The sequence below is a fragment of the Sus scrofa genome, chromosome 1, assembly GCF_054392235.1.
Source record: "Sus scrofa isolate SSC_HxYL_T2T_F1_AM1 chromosome 1, Sscrofa_HxYL_maternal_Yorkshire_Landrace_v2.0, whole genome shotgun sequence".
NCBI lineage: Eukaryota > Metazoa > Chordata > Mammalia > Artiodactyla > Suidae > Sus > Sus scrofa.
The window spans coordinates 3,173,885-3,189,784 of NC_139383.1; the positions used below are offsets into that span (position 1 = coordinate 3,173,885).

At 47.9% G+C, this 15,900-nt stretch overlaps 1 protein-coding gene across 23 annotated transcripts in view; it reads left to right on the forward strand.

The window, feature by feature from the left end:
• Positions 1-15,900, forward strand: part of PDE10A (phosphodiesterase 10A) — a 568,650-nt gene that overhangs the window by 321,801 nt on the left and 230,949 nt on the right. The window contains exon 1 of one of the 23 annotated variants that reach the window (XM_085021724.1): positions 1,046-1,234. The exons of the other annotated variants lie outside the window; for them this stretch is intronic. The gene's annotated coding sequence lies outside the window, so the exon portion shown is untranslated. Of the gene's footprint in view, positions 1-1,045; positions 1,235-15,900 lie in introns of those variants that run through there. 23 annotated transcript variants of the gene reach the window in all.

A 15,900-nucleotide genomic window follows, 5' to 3' on the forward strand; every position in this document is an offset into this window, starting at 1 on the left:
ATCAAACCTTGAGGGAACGTTCCCCTGTCCCGAGGTCTGCTGTGGAAAAGCCTGGAGCTTGTATTTTTCTGCACTCAGACGTACCTGGGCTGTACAAGCACTAGGAAGCTTTTGCTAGATGTTCACGCGGACACACAAAGGGCCGGAAAGATCTACCTGGAGAGGTTTCAATTTCATTCAAACGTCCCTCCCTTGATAATGTATTTAGGAGAGAGAAGGAGGAAGAAGAGGCTGCGTAACTCCTTCACGTCTCTGTACGTTAAGTCGTGTGGAGTAACTGCAGTCCGTTTTCCGCATCCTTCGTCTTTACATACGTTTGAATCCATGGTGAAAGAGCCACGCTCGGGACTTGGAGGACAGATGGGTGGTTGCCGAGGGGGAGGGAGGGGGGAGGGGGGGAGCTTGGGGTTAATAGATGCAGACTGTTGCCTTTGGAATGGATTGGCAAGGAGATCCTGCTGGGTAGCACTGGGAGCTCTGTCTCGTCACTTACGGTGGAGCATGATCGTGGGAGAAGAAAGAATGTACGCCTGTCTGTGTAACTGGGTCACCATGCTGTACAGGAGAAACCAATAATGTATTGGGGGAACCCCCCCACCCCGCCCCAGAAAGAGCCATGCTTGGATTCTGTGGTTTTGTACTGCAGTTATGAAGCTTTCGAGGATCTCGAAGTGTTGTTTCAGATGACTGTTTCACGTTGACTTTTTTTCTTTTTTTGGTCTTTTTGTCTTTTCTAGGGCTGCACTGGCAGCATATGGAGGTTCCCAGGCTAGGAGTCTACTCAGAGCTGCAGCCACTGGCCTACGCCACAGCTCACGGCAACACCGGATCCTTAACCCACTGAGCGAGGCCAGGGATCAAACCCACAACCTCATGGTTCCTAATTGAGCCACGACGGGAACTCCACGTTGACTTTTCTTAATTGTGGTTGGATCTTTATATCGACATTGGTGTTTAATCGAAACCAAAATGGAAGTAGTACAGTACAAATGATTTAATATGATACGCTTATTCTTATTATTTTATTTTATATTTTGCTTTTTAGGGCAACACCCGTGGAAATATAAGTTCCCAGGCTAGGGGTCGAATCGGAGCTACAGCTGCCGGTCTACACCACCCACAGCAACTCACGATCCAAGCTGCATCTGCAACCTATACTGCATGGCAGCGCTGGATCCCTGACCCACTGAGCGAGGCCAGGGGCTGAACGCGTATCCTCATGGATACTAGTCAGGTTTGTTTCCACTGCACCACAACAGAAACTTCTATTCTTGTTAGTTTTTAAATTGAAAGCAATTGCTACTCCTCAGCTGGTTAAAATTCTCTAGTGTGCTTTAATTTAAAAAAACCTCGTAACTCAAACTAGGCTAATTGAAAGCAGTCTTTAATATTCCTGCTTTACTTGGAAAGTTTATAAACTAATTTGTATCTAATTAAGAAACTAAAAAGTTTGGATTTGAAAAAGTTGTTCAAAAGACTTGTTTTCTGGCTTTCTGAATTCCGTAGTATGATATTTAAAAACTCCAGGTTAGGGAAACTCTTTTCTGTGGAGTCTTAGCTGCATGCTGTTAGGCTCCTAGCTCATTCTAGCGCACAGCCTTCTGGAATTCTCCTTCCCATGTTATATTTTCACACCGGCATGTAAGGAGGACATGGAATACGTTCTGTGGTAGTTTTCCCCCAAAGTCCGGTGGGTCCGGGCCCCTGCCCCTGCCTTCGAGGTCGCTGCTGCCGCCCTCCAGCCGGCTGATCTTCTCGCACTCTCGCTGCTCAGCCTCACGCCTTCCACGCTTCGGAGCCCTTCAGAAGCTTTTTGCAACACTGAGTCATCACATCCCCCCACGCCATCTACCCACTGGCACAGCAAAAATACTGACATGGCGTGAAGGCATTTATCTCTGTATTAAAAAAATCAACCAACACTGTGAAAATCATGTCATCGGGGACTGTGACAACTGTGACAAGTCTGGGCTTTTTAAACGCAGGGATCGGCAGCCCTCTGTCCAGCGAGGGGTCTCTTCCTGGCTCGAGTTAAAGGTTCAGTCCAGCACTTGGGCTGCTCAGAGCATCGCAGTGCGTTTACCGTGAGGAAAAATGCAGTAGCAGAGTCCCTGCTGTCTGTCACTCTGGAGGCTTAGCCCAGCTTAGTAATCAGGGAAGTTCATCACCCCGTGAAGCACCACCCTTGAAAAACTTACCGTTTCGGATGGAAATCTTTTGACGTTTGCTTAAAAGCTATGCAGGCCATTCCGGCTTCCAGATCAGAGCAAACTAATATCCCTTAACCTTTTCCTGATAGAAATGATGAAATTACCGCATCTTTCCTCTGTGTCAGGGGCTGGATCGCTGGAGCTAAAGCCTCAGCCTGTCCCTTGGGGAGCGGCGATTGTCCCCTTGAACATTGGAGGAAAGTGAATGTGAGAGGCTGGGCCGCTGGGCCTGTGAACGCTGGTCCCTTAATTTCTGATGCCTGACGATTGTCAGTCCACATGGTCTCTTGAATTCTGATGGCTTCAGATTTTTGTCATTTACAGCCATTTTTCTTTGTTGGGCTGGTGTACCTGGGCACGGTGTAAAGCAGGAATAAACCGCTTTCAAGTAAGAGATGGAGAGACAACCTTAGTAGTAAATTGTCGTCCTTGAAACCTGCAGTCTGTCTTCCGTGATGTATTCCCAAGCTACTGTTTCTTCTTTCTGTAAGTAAGTTTAAAATATAAGGATAGTTTCCTACCGTTTCAAAAGTTTATGTTTCAGATGTGCGCCCCTTGATAATATTTCTGGCATCTCTTTTTTGAGAGTGTTTAGGTTTCTCTGGTTTCTTTTCTCTCCCTCTTCTCCCCATCCCCCTGCCCCAACCTCCCTGCAGTTCTTGTGTCATGGATTAAAAGGCATAGGACATGTTAGAGTCCCTTGGCATCTAAGTTGATTGTAAAGAAATTTCTGTCTTTGCAGGGTTTCTTTCTGACATAAACTTTTCAACTGAAGGTGATTTCTGATAGCTCCAGTGTGTGTGTGTGTGTGTGTGTGTGTGTGTGTGTGTAGAAAGAGGGAGAGATTGACTGATTGATTTTAAGGTGTTGTCTCACATAATTGAGGAGGCTGCAGATCTGAAGTTTGAATGGCAGGCTGGAAATCCAGGTAGGAGTTGGTGTTGAGTCTTAAGTCTAAGTTCTGCAGGGAAGCAGGCTGGAAACCCAGGCACCATTTCTGTGTTGCAGTCTTGAGAATTCCTTTTTCTTGGGGTAAACGTCGTCTTTGCTCTTAAAGCCTTTGACTGATTAGACGAGGCCCACCACACCGTGGACGGGGAGGTGATCTGCTTTACTCATAGGGACTGATTTAAATGGTAATCACGTCTGAAAGGGACTTTCATTGCAACATCAAGACTGGTTTGACCAAACAGCTGGGTACCATGCCTGGCCAAGGTGACGTGTAAGATGAAGGAAGGAGCCATAAGGAAGGGAGGAAACAGTTTAGGACCCTGAGTCATGCATTAGAAGCCTTAGGTGTGATGGAAAATGAGGGGAGAAACCTCTTGATATCAGTGGTTTACTCTCCGAATCAGTCTCTTATATTCCTTTACTGATAGTTTCGATCATAGGCAGGCAGCCTGTTAGAAATCCTACTTTGAAAGGCAAAAGGCCCTTTCAGTTCCAGAAAGAATCAGTCTTGCCTTTCTAAATTTTACATTGTGAGCGTTATCAGCAATTCGTACTTTAAGAAGCTTAGTCATGTTTTTTCCTTTGTCTTTTGTCTTTTTAGGGCCACACCTGTGGCATGTGGAGGTTCCCAGGCTAGGGGTCGAACTGGAGCTGCAGCTGCCGGCCTACACCACAGCCACAGCAACGTGGGATCCAGCCTCGTCTGCAATCTACACCACAGCTCACGGCAACGCCAAATCCTTAACCCGCTGAGCGAGGCCAGGGATGGAACCCACGTCCTCACGGATACTGGTCAGGTTCGTTAACCACTGAGCCATGGCGGGAACTCCAAGAAGCTTAAATTTGGGATGTGATGCTTTACTGTGCATCAGGTTTTTCTTTTCTTTTCTTTTTTTTTGCTATTTCTTGGGCCGCTCCCACGGCATATGGAGGTTCCCAGGCTAGGGGTCGAATTGGAGCTGTAGCCACCGGCCTACGCCAGAGCCACAGCAACGTGGGATCCAAGCCGCGTCTGCAACCTATACCACAGCTCACGGCAACGCCGGATCGTTAACCCACTGAGCAAGGGCAGGGATCGAACCGGCAACCTCATGGTTCCTAGTCGGATTCGTTAACCACTGCGCCACGACGGGAACTCCCAGGTTTTTATTTTCTAGTTCTCTAGATGTTATGAATGATATCTTTAAAATACATGGTTTGCTTCACCACATAGGCAGTGAGGAGTTTTCATCACAACAGATACATTTGCTCAGGGTCTTAACATTGTTTTTTCGTCTGATTGTCTCAGGACAGTATGTGGAATAAGAATTGGAGGGGAGGGCTGACGTGTGAGCAGCTGTTCCTTTCTCCGCCCTTCGTGTCCTGGTAGAACCCCTGCTCTAGGACAGAAGTTGAGTCCGGAGAGGCCTGGGCTCGTCCCCGAAACTCGCCGCCACGTGCAGTGACCTTGTTTCCTCCTCCTCTGCATGCGGCCGCCACACTCCTCACCTCACCCATTCCTCCATCGAGACATTTTCTCTCTTCCTTTGGCCCTAAAGAGCTCTGCTCAGCCTGTCACCAGGTCCCAGGCTGCTCCTAACCTCGGGAAAGGTGAGTTTTCCAGCTGCCTGGCCTGGACCCTCACGGAGGCTTTGCGGCCTCCGTAGGGCTGCTGGCCGCTGCTCCAGCTTTGACCTGCCACAGGGTCCCCCCGAGTGCTTCCAAGACGCTCCTCTTCTTCCGTTTCTCCTTCCCTTCGTCACCTCCCCATGTCCAGATGCTGCGGGGATGCGGTGGACGCAGAGGCATGGAAGAAAAGAAAGAAAAAAACCCGACTTTATTTGGTGTCTTTATGAGCACAGAGACGGGTCCCTGGTATTAAAAAAAATGTACCATGGCCCAGGATATGGGATGGCACACGAGATTTTTTTTATTTTTTCTTCTATTAGAAGGAGAGCAGGAATTGGTAGGGCAATAATACAGATAGTGGAGGAGAGTAAAGGGACACGCGCAGGGAAAGATTGAACTATGATCTCATCTTGTCTGAAGCAGATTCTTCGTTTGGAACCTAGCTTCTTGCGGGTTGAGACCTTGAAAGATGGTGCAGGGTCAGAATCGCTCACTCTGAGTGCCTGGGCGCCCGTGAACCTCTCCCGCAGGCCTCACGGCCGCCCCGTACACAGTCTAGGGTTCCAGGCACGAAGATGCGCCCGGAGAGTTTAAGCCACTTATTCGGGGGAAGCTGCGGTGGGCTGGCGCCCAGGCTTGTCCGATTCTCGAGACAGTGTGTCCTTCTCATGCGACCTGGGGGCAGGCCCACCGTCAGCCTGACTCTTAGGGCTCTTTCCGTTCCCTCAGATCACTGCTGTCTTTCCTTTTCTTCTTTAATGCTCACCCAACACACGTGGTCTTTTACGTTGCCTTGGCGGGTTTGGGGTTCTCACTGTGAACTTGCAGGTGAGCGAGGCTCTTACAGGAGGAGGGAAGCCAGGACACAACATCCCAGTGGCCCAGGGAGGGGTTGGGGGGGAATGAGAGGCAGAGCTGACAGGTCAGTACAAGCCGCCCTTGCTGGAGACCCGAAATAAGTTGGAGGAGGGACCAGAGCCCCTCCGTGACACTCCGCTTGCAAGTCTTGAGTCCCTTGGCTCCAGTGACTGCGTCTTCCTCTGGCGTTTGGTCCTTTCTTCATGTTGCCCATTTCTCCGCCAGGATGGCGGCCCGTGCGCAAAGGGGTTGCAGCTGGTATGTTCCTGATGTTGCGATGAGCCCGCTGCTGTGTGAGGGATGAAGGCGGGCATGGGAGCCAACGCGGGCCGCCCTGGACAGTCCTCCCGTGCCCTTCTCCGGTGGCAGAATGGGTGGATTTTCTGTGTGAGGCAGCACCCGGGTTTTAGACCCAAGAATTGCTATCAGAGTGAATTCCACCCCTGTTTCAGTTTCACCTGTGTAACCTGCAAGTTAAAGTTTTGTTATACTAACGTAAAGTAAAAAAAAGTCCAAATACCAGACAATTATATTAGTGCAGATGACTTTCTTTCTTTCTTTTCTTTTCTTTTTTTTTTTTTTTGTCTTTTATTGTCCTTTTAGGGCCGCACCCGCGGCATATGGAGGTTCCCGGGCTAGGGGTCCAATCAGAGCTGTAGCTGCCGGCCTACACCTCAGCCACAGCAACGCCAGATCTGAGCCATGTCTGTGACCTACACCACAGCTCACAGCAATGCCGGATCGTTAACCCACTGAGCAAGGGCAGGGACCGAACCCGCAGCCTCATGGTTCCTCGTTGGATTCATTGCCGCCATGCCACGATGGGAACTCCCCAGATGACTTTCTTATTCACCGGTTTACCAGTGTAGCAAATACACGTTTAAATAATATTATTTATCTGTATTTACATATCTATGTCTATACACCAATTACTTTTGCTGTCAAAAAAGTAGCATCACCATATTGTTCTCTGAGCATTTCATTGGTCAGTTTTCTAATCTTTAATTACTACATGGAATTTATTTTGGAGAAAAAGCAGCCTTAATTTCTGTGTGAGCTTTATTATCCCGCCTTTGAAGCTGTACCTCACTACTGAGAAATTTAGAACTAAGTGTTGCTCTTCAAAGCAGAAGTCCAGGGTCGGGGGGTTATTCTCATGATCGATTTTGTGTTTGGTTAACCTTTATTTTGGCTGAATCACCTGCTGTGGTGACATCTGTACTGGGTGGGCTGACCTACTCACTGGTCCTGGTAGGCTTGAGATTCCCCGTGTTTAGCAGAGAAGGTCTCCTGTCCTGGGAAACCCTTTAGTTCCGGGCAGGCCAAGAGGGCCGCTTACCTGGTACCAGGCTTTCCAAGGAGCACGTGTCTGCAAGCTCCTAGCTGCCTCCCCCACCCCCGACTTTAGTAACGACAGTTGTGACGACCAGATGTAGTGGCTCCTTTTTAGTTCACACAGAATTGAAAAGGTGTGGCATTGCAGTAGAGGTTGTAACCCCTAATCCCAACCCTTCCTGATTTCTCGGCACTGCATCCCCGGGAATTTTTTTGCTTTTGCAAGGGGTCTGCTTGCCTACTGGAGTCAGAGGACAGGAAGGAGCTCTGCCCTCTGAGGAGCTGGGCTTCACCCTTTCAGGCTTGTTCCCTTGCTGTCCCAGAGCTTCTCTGGGCGTTTCAGTTTAGAGACATAAACAGAACTGCCCTTGAGACAGCATCTCGCACTTGGGAAGATGTCAGTCTTTTGTCATTATGAGAATCTCTTGTACTAAGATACATTTTCTTGAAGTTGTGCCCTTAGCTTTTATTCTAGGCGTAGAATAACTAATAGCATTGACCAGTTCTGCATACATTCAAGAGAGGTCTGCCAGTGTAGTTCAAATAAAATATTTTAAATACAATTCATTGAAAAAAAGTCTGTTTTCAAATTTGTACAGTTTGCAAAATTTTTTTTGTGAAAATGCTAGTGGGGTAGAGGGTGCCTTTTTCTTTGTTGTTTAGAAATCAACAAAGAAGTCAATAAAATCCATCTTTTTCTTTTAGTTGCATAGGAAAGTGTCGTTAAACTGTCGGATTCAGAAACTGATTGCAGTAAGTTGTCTGTTAACAAAATAATTCGTCGTGCTAGAAGGAAGCTAGTCTTTGAAATCTAGTGGCTGGGTGATAACTGCTAGTAGGATATTGATGTGGCCAAGCTGAGTGCAGGTAGCAGTGATGTTGGCTTCTCCATGTGTGTTGCTTGGATGTGATAACATCTTGCTGGAATAGCTTGTTATGTATCTTGTTGTGTATCTATATTATGATAAATAACATCACAAAGAAACTTTAGAAAAGCCCACAAAAGATCTGTCCCCTTTAGGCTGTCTGCCTAAAGAAGGTGTTTCTCTGAAGGCGTGAGAGAATGGGGAAAAACTGGAATTATTTTTTAGAAAGTGTTTACTGTGGCTCTGAGGAGCACTGATTTCCTGAACTTGTGTGGCGGCCGCTGAAGGTCACTCCTGGGGACCTTCTGCTGTTTCCTTGCTCAATATGGGTAAGGAAGTTGGCCCTTTTAAAACTAGGCTTGGTGCTAAAGAGAGCGCTTATTTTCAGAAGGCGTTTCTCAATTAGTTCCTGAGCGGTTTCTGGGTGAGGAAGGCAGCGAAGATTGCAGCCACCGCTTACACTCGGTCCTGCTCACGTGCGTTCTCCAGATGTGGGGTGCAGACACATCTGACCTGGAAAATGCTTTCTGTTCAGTTGGAAGGAATAACAGAGGAAATTAAGTTCAAGCTACTTTCTAGAAAGCCAGTATCTTCAAACTGCAAATCAGGCGTAAAACTAAAGGAAGAAAACTCAAGTTTTGTGGGCAAGAGTCAGGGTTTTAAAATCTCTCACGTGAATCAGGGAAGAGAGCTTTGGCTTTATGTGCCTCCGTCTCGGTCCTCAGGGCAGGCTGGTCGCATCTGGTGAAGGGCTGCAAACACAGCGGGGACTCGGGTTAGGTCACCGGAGCCAGAAAATGAGGGTGACCTCAGCTGGGGCGGGGGGGGGAACTGCCGTGGGAGCCGGCAGTGGGTCAGGTGCTCAGAGTAGGCAGCTTAAGTGTGAAAAGATCCCTGAACTTTAGTAAAGTAAACAGAATTAGTAACCTAACAAAATGAATCGAAAGCTGAATGAGTACGTCTTATTTATGCTTAAGATACTACTTTGCCCAAAGAAGTTTTAAAATAAACCTTCATAAAGAACCTCAGACTCACAAATCTAACCCTTTGTCATTGTTTTATTTTTTTTCTTTGTAATATCTCATTGCTTTCATCATAGCCTAATAATCTTTGCCTCTTGCTTCTGTTTGTCTCTCATGGAAGAAAATCCAGATTTCTCTTCGTCACTTTGGTATCAGAAATCTTCTGCAGAGTTGGTTGGAGAGTATCTCAGCGAAGTGCATTTTTAGAAGACTGACATTTAAAACGATATGTTTTACATAATGATTATGACTTAATTGGCTACTTTATCAAATTTGTTTTATCTTAACAAATTAAATGGAATTTATTTATCTATTTTTGTAAATTCGGTGCAATGAATTGACCACTCTGCTTAGATTCTTTTTCTTTTTTTTTTTTGGTCCTTTTTTGTCTTTTTAGAGCCACACCCACGGCATATGGAGGTTCCCAGGCTAGGGGTCCAATCAGAGCTGTAGCCACCAGCCTACGCCAGAGCCATAGCATCCGAGCCGCATCTGCAACCTACACCACAGCTCATGGCAATGCCAAATCCTTAACCCACTGAGCGAGGCCAGGGATTGAACCCATAACCTCATGGTTCCTAGTCGGATTCCTTTCCACTGTGCCAAGATGGCAACTCCAGATTCTTATTTTATCACATTCCTTATAGCGAACAATCTTCTCGTCTGCTCTTTATTTCTGTTTGATCAGGAGGCCCTGAACCTGCATTGGAATTTCAACATTTGTGCTATTTCAGCTCATTTAATAAGTTATCAGATGCTTTACTGGATGGCTTCTCTGCACCAAGCACTTTGTTGGGTGCTGGAAATACAGCAGCGAACACAATAAAAAGTGGTCCTGTTTGGAAACAGGACGCAAGGAGAAGCGCTGATGCAGGCTTGGTGCCCTGGGGATGGGGGTGCCAGACTGGAATTAGGCTTGTCAAGGGGGGGCTTAAACGATGCTGTAGGCGCTGGGGGTGGGGTGGAGAGGCTGTCGGGGGCAGGGCGGGAGTCTGGGGCCTGTGCGTGGGGGAGGGGGCTGAAGAGGGGGTCTGGGATGGGATTGGGGGGGCCTTTGGGGGCCACATTGACAGTTTTGATTTTCTCTTCAAGGGAGGAGGACTGGCTCGGGGCTTTCAGGAGGGAGCCAGAGGAAGAGCAGGGCTTGTCGTTTCCAGGGATACCGCCGTGTTGGGACATGGGCTGGGGGTAGGGGCGGGGGGGACACTTGAAATCCGAAAGTGGTCAGCAGAGTGTTCGGGACCCAGGTGGGAACGTCTGTGAACCGTCTGCCCGGCTTCCTCAGCACAGCGCGCGCGGAGGCTCCGTGCGGCCCAGAGGGAGGAGGACGGTGGCCCAGGCGGCCCCCGGGCCCCAGGCCTGGGCGAGCAGAAGCGGCCGGCAGGAGGCCCGGCTTGGCGGCCAGATGGCCAGGCTGGTTTGGGCCAGCGGAGTCTGGAGTGCATGTTGGACGGACCCGTAGAGACAACGGGCTGTATCAGCCGTTCGTGTGGGGTCTGAGGCTGAAGAGAGAAACGAGGCCTGGAGTATAATTGCTGATTAAAGTATGGCTGGCAGGTCATTTTCACCCGGTTGTGACCAAGAGTGGGTTTTATAACCTCTGCCTTACAGTTCTACGGCTTCCGCGGGATCCAGAATAGGCAGCTTCTTGGCTGTCATCAAATAAATATTTGGTTCCTCACCTCCTGGGTTATGGAGTAGGATATGTTGGGAAAATATCCAGACCACACCAAGAACATACAGGTTACTCTTCAGGAGGCAGCTGGCCGATGGGAGAGGAACTTTCCCTTCCGTTACACCGCATGTGTAAGGAGCAAAATCCAGGCATTTGCTTTTCAACTTCGAGTAGGAACTTATGAAGAAAACCAGCACCTTTCGAAGGGGAACTGTCTCCTAAATAAACGTGTTCTTTTCTCTTGGAGGTGTAAAACATTGTATGTGTCAAAAGATTTGAATGTATTTTCGTCTTTCAGCGTTGCTTCTGATTGAGGATATTATAAAAGATTTTGCTGATTGTTCTCATGTCGTTCTGTTTGAATTTATGCCCTTTGATAAAAGTGGTCAGGTTTCAGGTTTCAGCGTGTGCAAGCCCAGATGTTTTTATCGTTATTCATGAAGGAAATGTGGGGGAGCTGAGAGTCTCTTGCTGGAAAAGCTGTCTTGTGGGCTATTTTATTACTGCTGCTTGGAGTGTACTTCAGTTTGCATTCTTCTTGGCCTGAGATAAAATCATGTAGGCCTGTTTCTCACATCATTTCCTCCTGTGAGGGTGTTTCCAGACTGTATGTGGTCAGGAGAACGTACCTTGTGTTGGTTTACGTGTGTTGGGTTGGGACCAGGACCGAGCAGACCCTTCCCCAAGGTTGCCGTAGTTTGGAGGGATATGAAAATAACAGATGCTTCCCATGGAACGTCTAGTTTCTGTTCTCTGAGCAAATGTAAATCTCACTTGGTCTACCTTGAGATTTATAGTAGGCCATTTAGCATGGCTCTTCTTGTGTAGATATGTTTTCTGCACGAGATTGTTCCATGCGGTGATTGTTGAAGCCCTCGTGAGATGAGCTGTCTTCTGCATGTGGATAATGCGTATTTTCGAAACCGGGGAGGGGGGGGCACAGGGTTGTGAAAAAGACGTCGGAAAAGATAGTCGCGCATCTTGGCCACCACCCAAAGTTGTCTTGACAACTGCGTGAGTTTCAGACGGAGCTTGGCAAAAGCCTTCATAGGCTGGAAAGAGAGTTGATTCTTGAATTGAAGGAGACAAAATAACCTAAACACTACACGGCCTTTGTTTCGCTTATGGTCGTGTAAAACAAACACAACTCGCTTAATCCAAACACTGCGGCAGGCCTTCTTAGAGACAACTGTATTCATGTTTATGGAGAATTTTCTTCATGTTGCTTTCAAGGAACTGGAAATGTGTAACGGTTACACTCATAACGTGATGGGCTTGTGGTAATTGCTCAGGGATTAGGGTCGTTTTAGAGAGGATTCCGTGGACAGTAGGAGTTGTTGCACATCCGTCAGCTTCTGGTCACAGGTGTTGCTCTCTCGCTGGGATGAGAAGGCTGGGATGCAGGGCTGGCCCTTGATGGTGTCCCTACACCGCGTGTGGGGCCTCGACCACAGCAAGGCTAACGACTACAGCGGATTGGTGTCTGGTCCACACACGCTCCCGGGACGGGTGTGCTGCACAGACGTGGCCTCCTGCTTCCAGCGAGGGGAAGCTGCCCCTGGTGGAGATGGGTGTGCCCTTTGGCGCTTTCAAGTCCCGGGTCAAAGGATTTCCGAAAGTTCACTTCTTATCTCCAAAAACATCTTTTGAGAAAATGCTTTTGCCCTTTCCAACTCGTGAAACAAGAACATAGATAAAACATGAGTATAATTATGACAAGGGGATGGCAGAACAAATGTGCTTCCTGTTGGAATATGAAGCGCCCTGGGGTGATGGAATGAAATTACGCGGTTGTCATGCCGACCTCCTGGGCTTCCCTCCCGAGAGCTCCAGGGTGGCGCAGGGGTCCCTCGCAGGCTGCCTCACCCCGCCCTCTGCAGCCTGAGCTCCTGCAAAGCCTCCGCACGCCCCACGTTGCCGTGATACGCACCGCAGGTGCTTCTCCTCCTACCTGACTTCCTGTCTGCTCTCCGACGACCTTCGTACATTCATTTCTTGTGCCTCTTCTAAGCCTGTCCCCCACTTACTGGACCTGGCACACTTAGCGCTCCAAGAAACACCCTTCTTTCCCCACTGTAGTCACTGCTGATGTGATATTTCTGGCTTTTCTCCTGGGTACCAGGTAGGATTGCATTTCTCCACCCGCTTTGAGCTTTAAACCATGTGACTTGCTATGATCGATAAAGTGTGGACGGAAGCGAGGTTGGTCCTTAGCGGCGGGCGTCATCGATGGCAGTGCAGGCTACCGTGTTCCCGTCCCCCGCCAGGGCTGGTAGCCATGGGCCAGATGAGTTTCATTTTGAGCTGCTGAGGGAGAAAAAGTAGAGGCGAGTCCCCGGAACTTCAGTGGGCAAGTGTACTGAGTGGAAAGAAATCTTTGGTGTTTTAAGTTATTAGGATTCTGCAATAGCTTGTTGCTGCAGCAAAAGTTCGCTCTTACTGACTGATGCATGCCCCTGTAAGGAGCTTGTCTTTCTCGTGGATCTTGTAACTACTGGCGGCATTCATGAGAATTTATCATGTCTCAAGCTCTGTGCAAGGTGCTTTTTTGTGTTACTTCCCTGAATCTTCTCAGTAGCCCTACACGAAGTTCTTTATCACTGTTGCACTTTGAGGGAGACTGAGGCTTGGAGGTGTAATATAACTTGTTCAAGGTCGTGCTGTGTGACTCCAGACCATGTGCCTCCATGACTGCTCTCCTGGCTCTGTCGGCTGCATCCGCCAATAGCCATGAGCTCCTGCTGTGTGCCCAGCTCTGGAGGAGTTCTGAGGATTTTTTCAGCAGGAATCAGAAATAGCCCCTGTGCATGAGAAGCTTAGGATCTTATAGGGAGACAGAGAAGTGTAAGTACAATCAAGTCTTTTTTTTGTCTTTTTAGGGCTGCACCCTGCAGCACATGGAAGTTCCCAGGCTAGGGGCCTAATCAGAGCTGTAGCCACTGGCCTATGCCACAGATCTGAGCCGCGTCTGCAACCTACACCACAGCTAATGGCAACGCCGGATCCTTAACCCACTGAGCAAGGCCAGGGATCGAACCCATAACCTCATGGTTCCTAGTCGGATTCGTTTCCGCTGTGCCGCAACGGGAACTCCACAATCAAGTCTTAATAGATAAGCAGTGCAGGATAGTGGTTCTTGGGAAAGATTTGGAATCAAAACCTGTCTCTTACTGTGTGACCTTGGAGGAGTTCTCAAATCCCGCCCACCCATCCCCTTTCTGATTCCAATTTTCTCATTCCTCGAATGGGGGAAGCTTCACAATCTTATAAGCTACAACATGCAGAAGCCTGCCTACCTCACAAATAGCGTTAGTGGACCAGACAAAGTATGTAAGTCTAAAGTCCCTGGCACTTGGCAGCCTACGATACATGGGAGCTCCCGTTTGGTTTTGTTGTTTTGGTGGAAGATTCGGTGAGAACGCCGGAAGGCGGCCTCCGGCCCAGGGAGGAGGAGCAGAAGAGTTTTCTGGGGAAGGTGATGCTGGGCTGGAGTCTTTAGCAGAAGTCTTCCTACTCACAGGATGTAGGACAGGGGCGTACATTCCAGGCTAGTGAAAGAGCATGAACGGAGTTACGAAACTTTCGGGGAGATGTCTTACTAGAAAAATACAGAGGAAATGGGGGGAGAGGGCGTCACAGATGACGGGGCGGAACCCATTCGTAGTGGACTGCTGGAGAGAGAGGTGACGAAGGCTTAAACGACGCAGGGGGCTGGATGGAGAGGAGAGATCGGAGCCACACTAAGGGATTACAGGTACAAGTCATCCTCCTTTACCCAGTTTCAGGGCTGAGGGGAAGGGAGGAGCCCGGGAGACCTTGGGTTTCGGATTGGGTGACCTGAGAGGTATTTGTCATAAAGATGGGGAATGCAGAGAGAGTTTTGTTTTTTGATTTTTAACCATCAAATTTTCTTTTTTGTGGTGGGGTTATTCACTGAAAAAAAGAAGCAATGTGAAAAATGCTCCAAGTTACAAGAAGAAATCCCAGTCCTTGTAGGGGAAGACCCTGTTAGTTTTCCCATTTGTTTAAAACCTCAGGTCCGTGTAATGATCGTCTTAAACAAAAGTAGTGTCTTTTGCAAGTTTCTTTTGTCATTTCATAGCACAGTGGGGGCAGCTTTCCACTTATATACGTACGTAGGGATGGATCTCCTTCGTTAGTGTAAAAAGGCGGAGTCATATTCCATTCCATTCCTGATGTTTCTGTTACTTCTTTGTATTTGCTTTTCCACGCCCTGCCATAAAGGATACTCTGTGTGTTTATCTAAGAATTGTGATACAATTTACAAAAGAGAAGAACTGGGTGGTAGGAGGGAATCTGATTTTTAAATTCAGTGATGAGGAAACCACCCCTTGTTTGTCATGTATTATTTAATTTTGCGAATCCTAAGTAATATTTTCTTTCTGTGCATGTCTGGATTGTTGTCCTCTCATGCATCCTGGAAGGAATGCGCTGTGCAAGAATTGCCTTAAACCAGTAGAAATCCTCTCAGTTCAGATGGTAATTTGTGTGGTTTTTACCCGCTGGAGCTAATTGGGAGCTAGTATTATTCCATTGTTAGCTTATACCACCTTTTACTTTTTCTTTCCCCAGTGGATAGACATTTAGGTTGTTACCAACTCTTTGTTGTTATTTTTTTTAAAGCTATTTCGGAAACAACACATCCAACCTTGAACGTGCTCTCTTTCTTGGCGCTAGTTTGGTGTTGTTTCTGTTTCCAGACGTCAGTGTGCCAGTGACCCTGCAGTCACTCCTCGCGTGGAGGCGTGCCCGGCCCCCCATCCTCGTGGTCGACTGTCCTCCGGGACCCTCAGCACAGGCCTTTCATCTCAACAGAGTGGAGGGGCTTAGAGCCCTCATTCCTAAGCCTTAAGTCTAAAGGACCGCGTCCTGGCGAGAAGTCCTTTCTCCTTGACCTGAAAGCCTTCCTACTATGGGTACTTCCTCTCTTCACTAGAAGGCCTTTCAGCTACAACGTGGGGTGTTAGAAGGGTCCTTTTTGCTACGAAGTGTTGCTTTTCTGATTTCATTTTAACTCTTTCCTGCTAACAACGTGTGGGTTACAACTGCCCTGCCCCATGTGTCACTAAAGCACAGTGCTAAATTGTACAAAGCAGTGAGTTTTTAAGGCGTTGCCATGGATTAGAAGCCCATAAACCTTTTGTATATTAATTTTTCCCTCCATATGGCTTCACAGCAGAATCCTGTGGGAGATTCAAGGTTCCTGACCTAGACTTATGCAGACTCTTCAGACAGCACGTTTTTAAAAAGTTGTCCATGAGTTACCAAAGTTGGTGTAAGATACATCTACAAAGGAGGCTTACCGTTAGTAACTATCGTTTTACAGAATTATTTTTTCTTTCTAGTGTGAACTT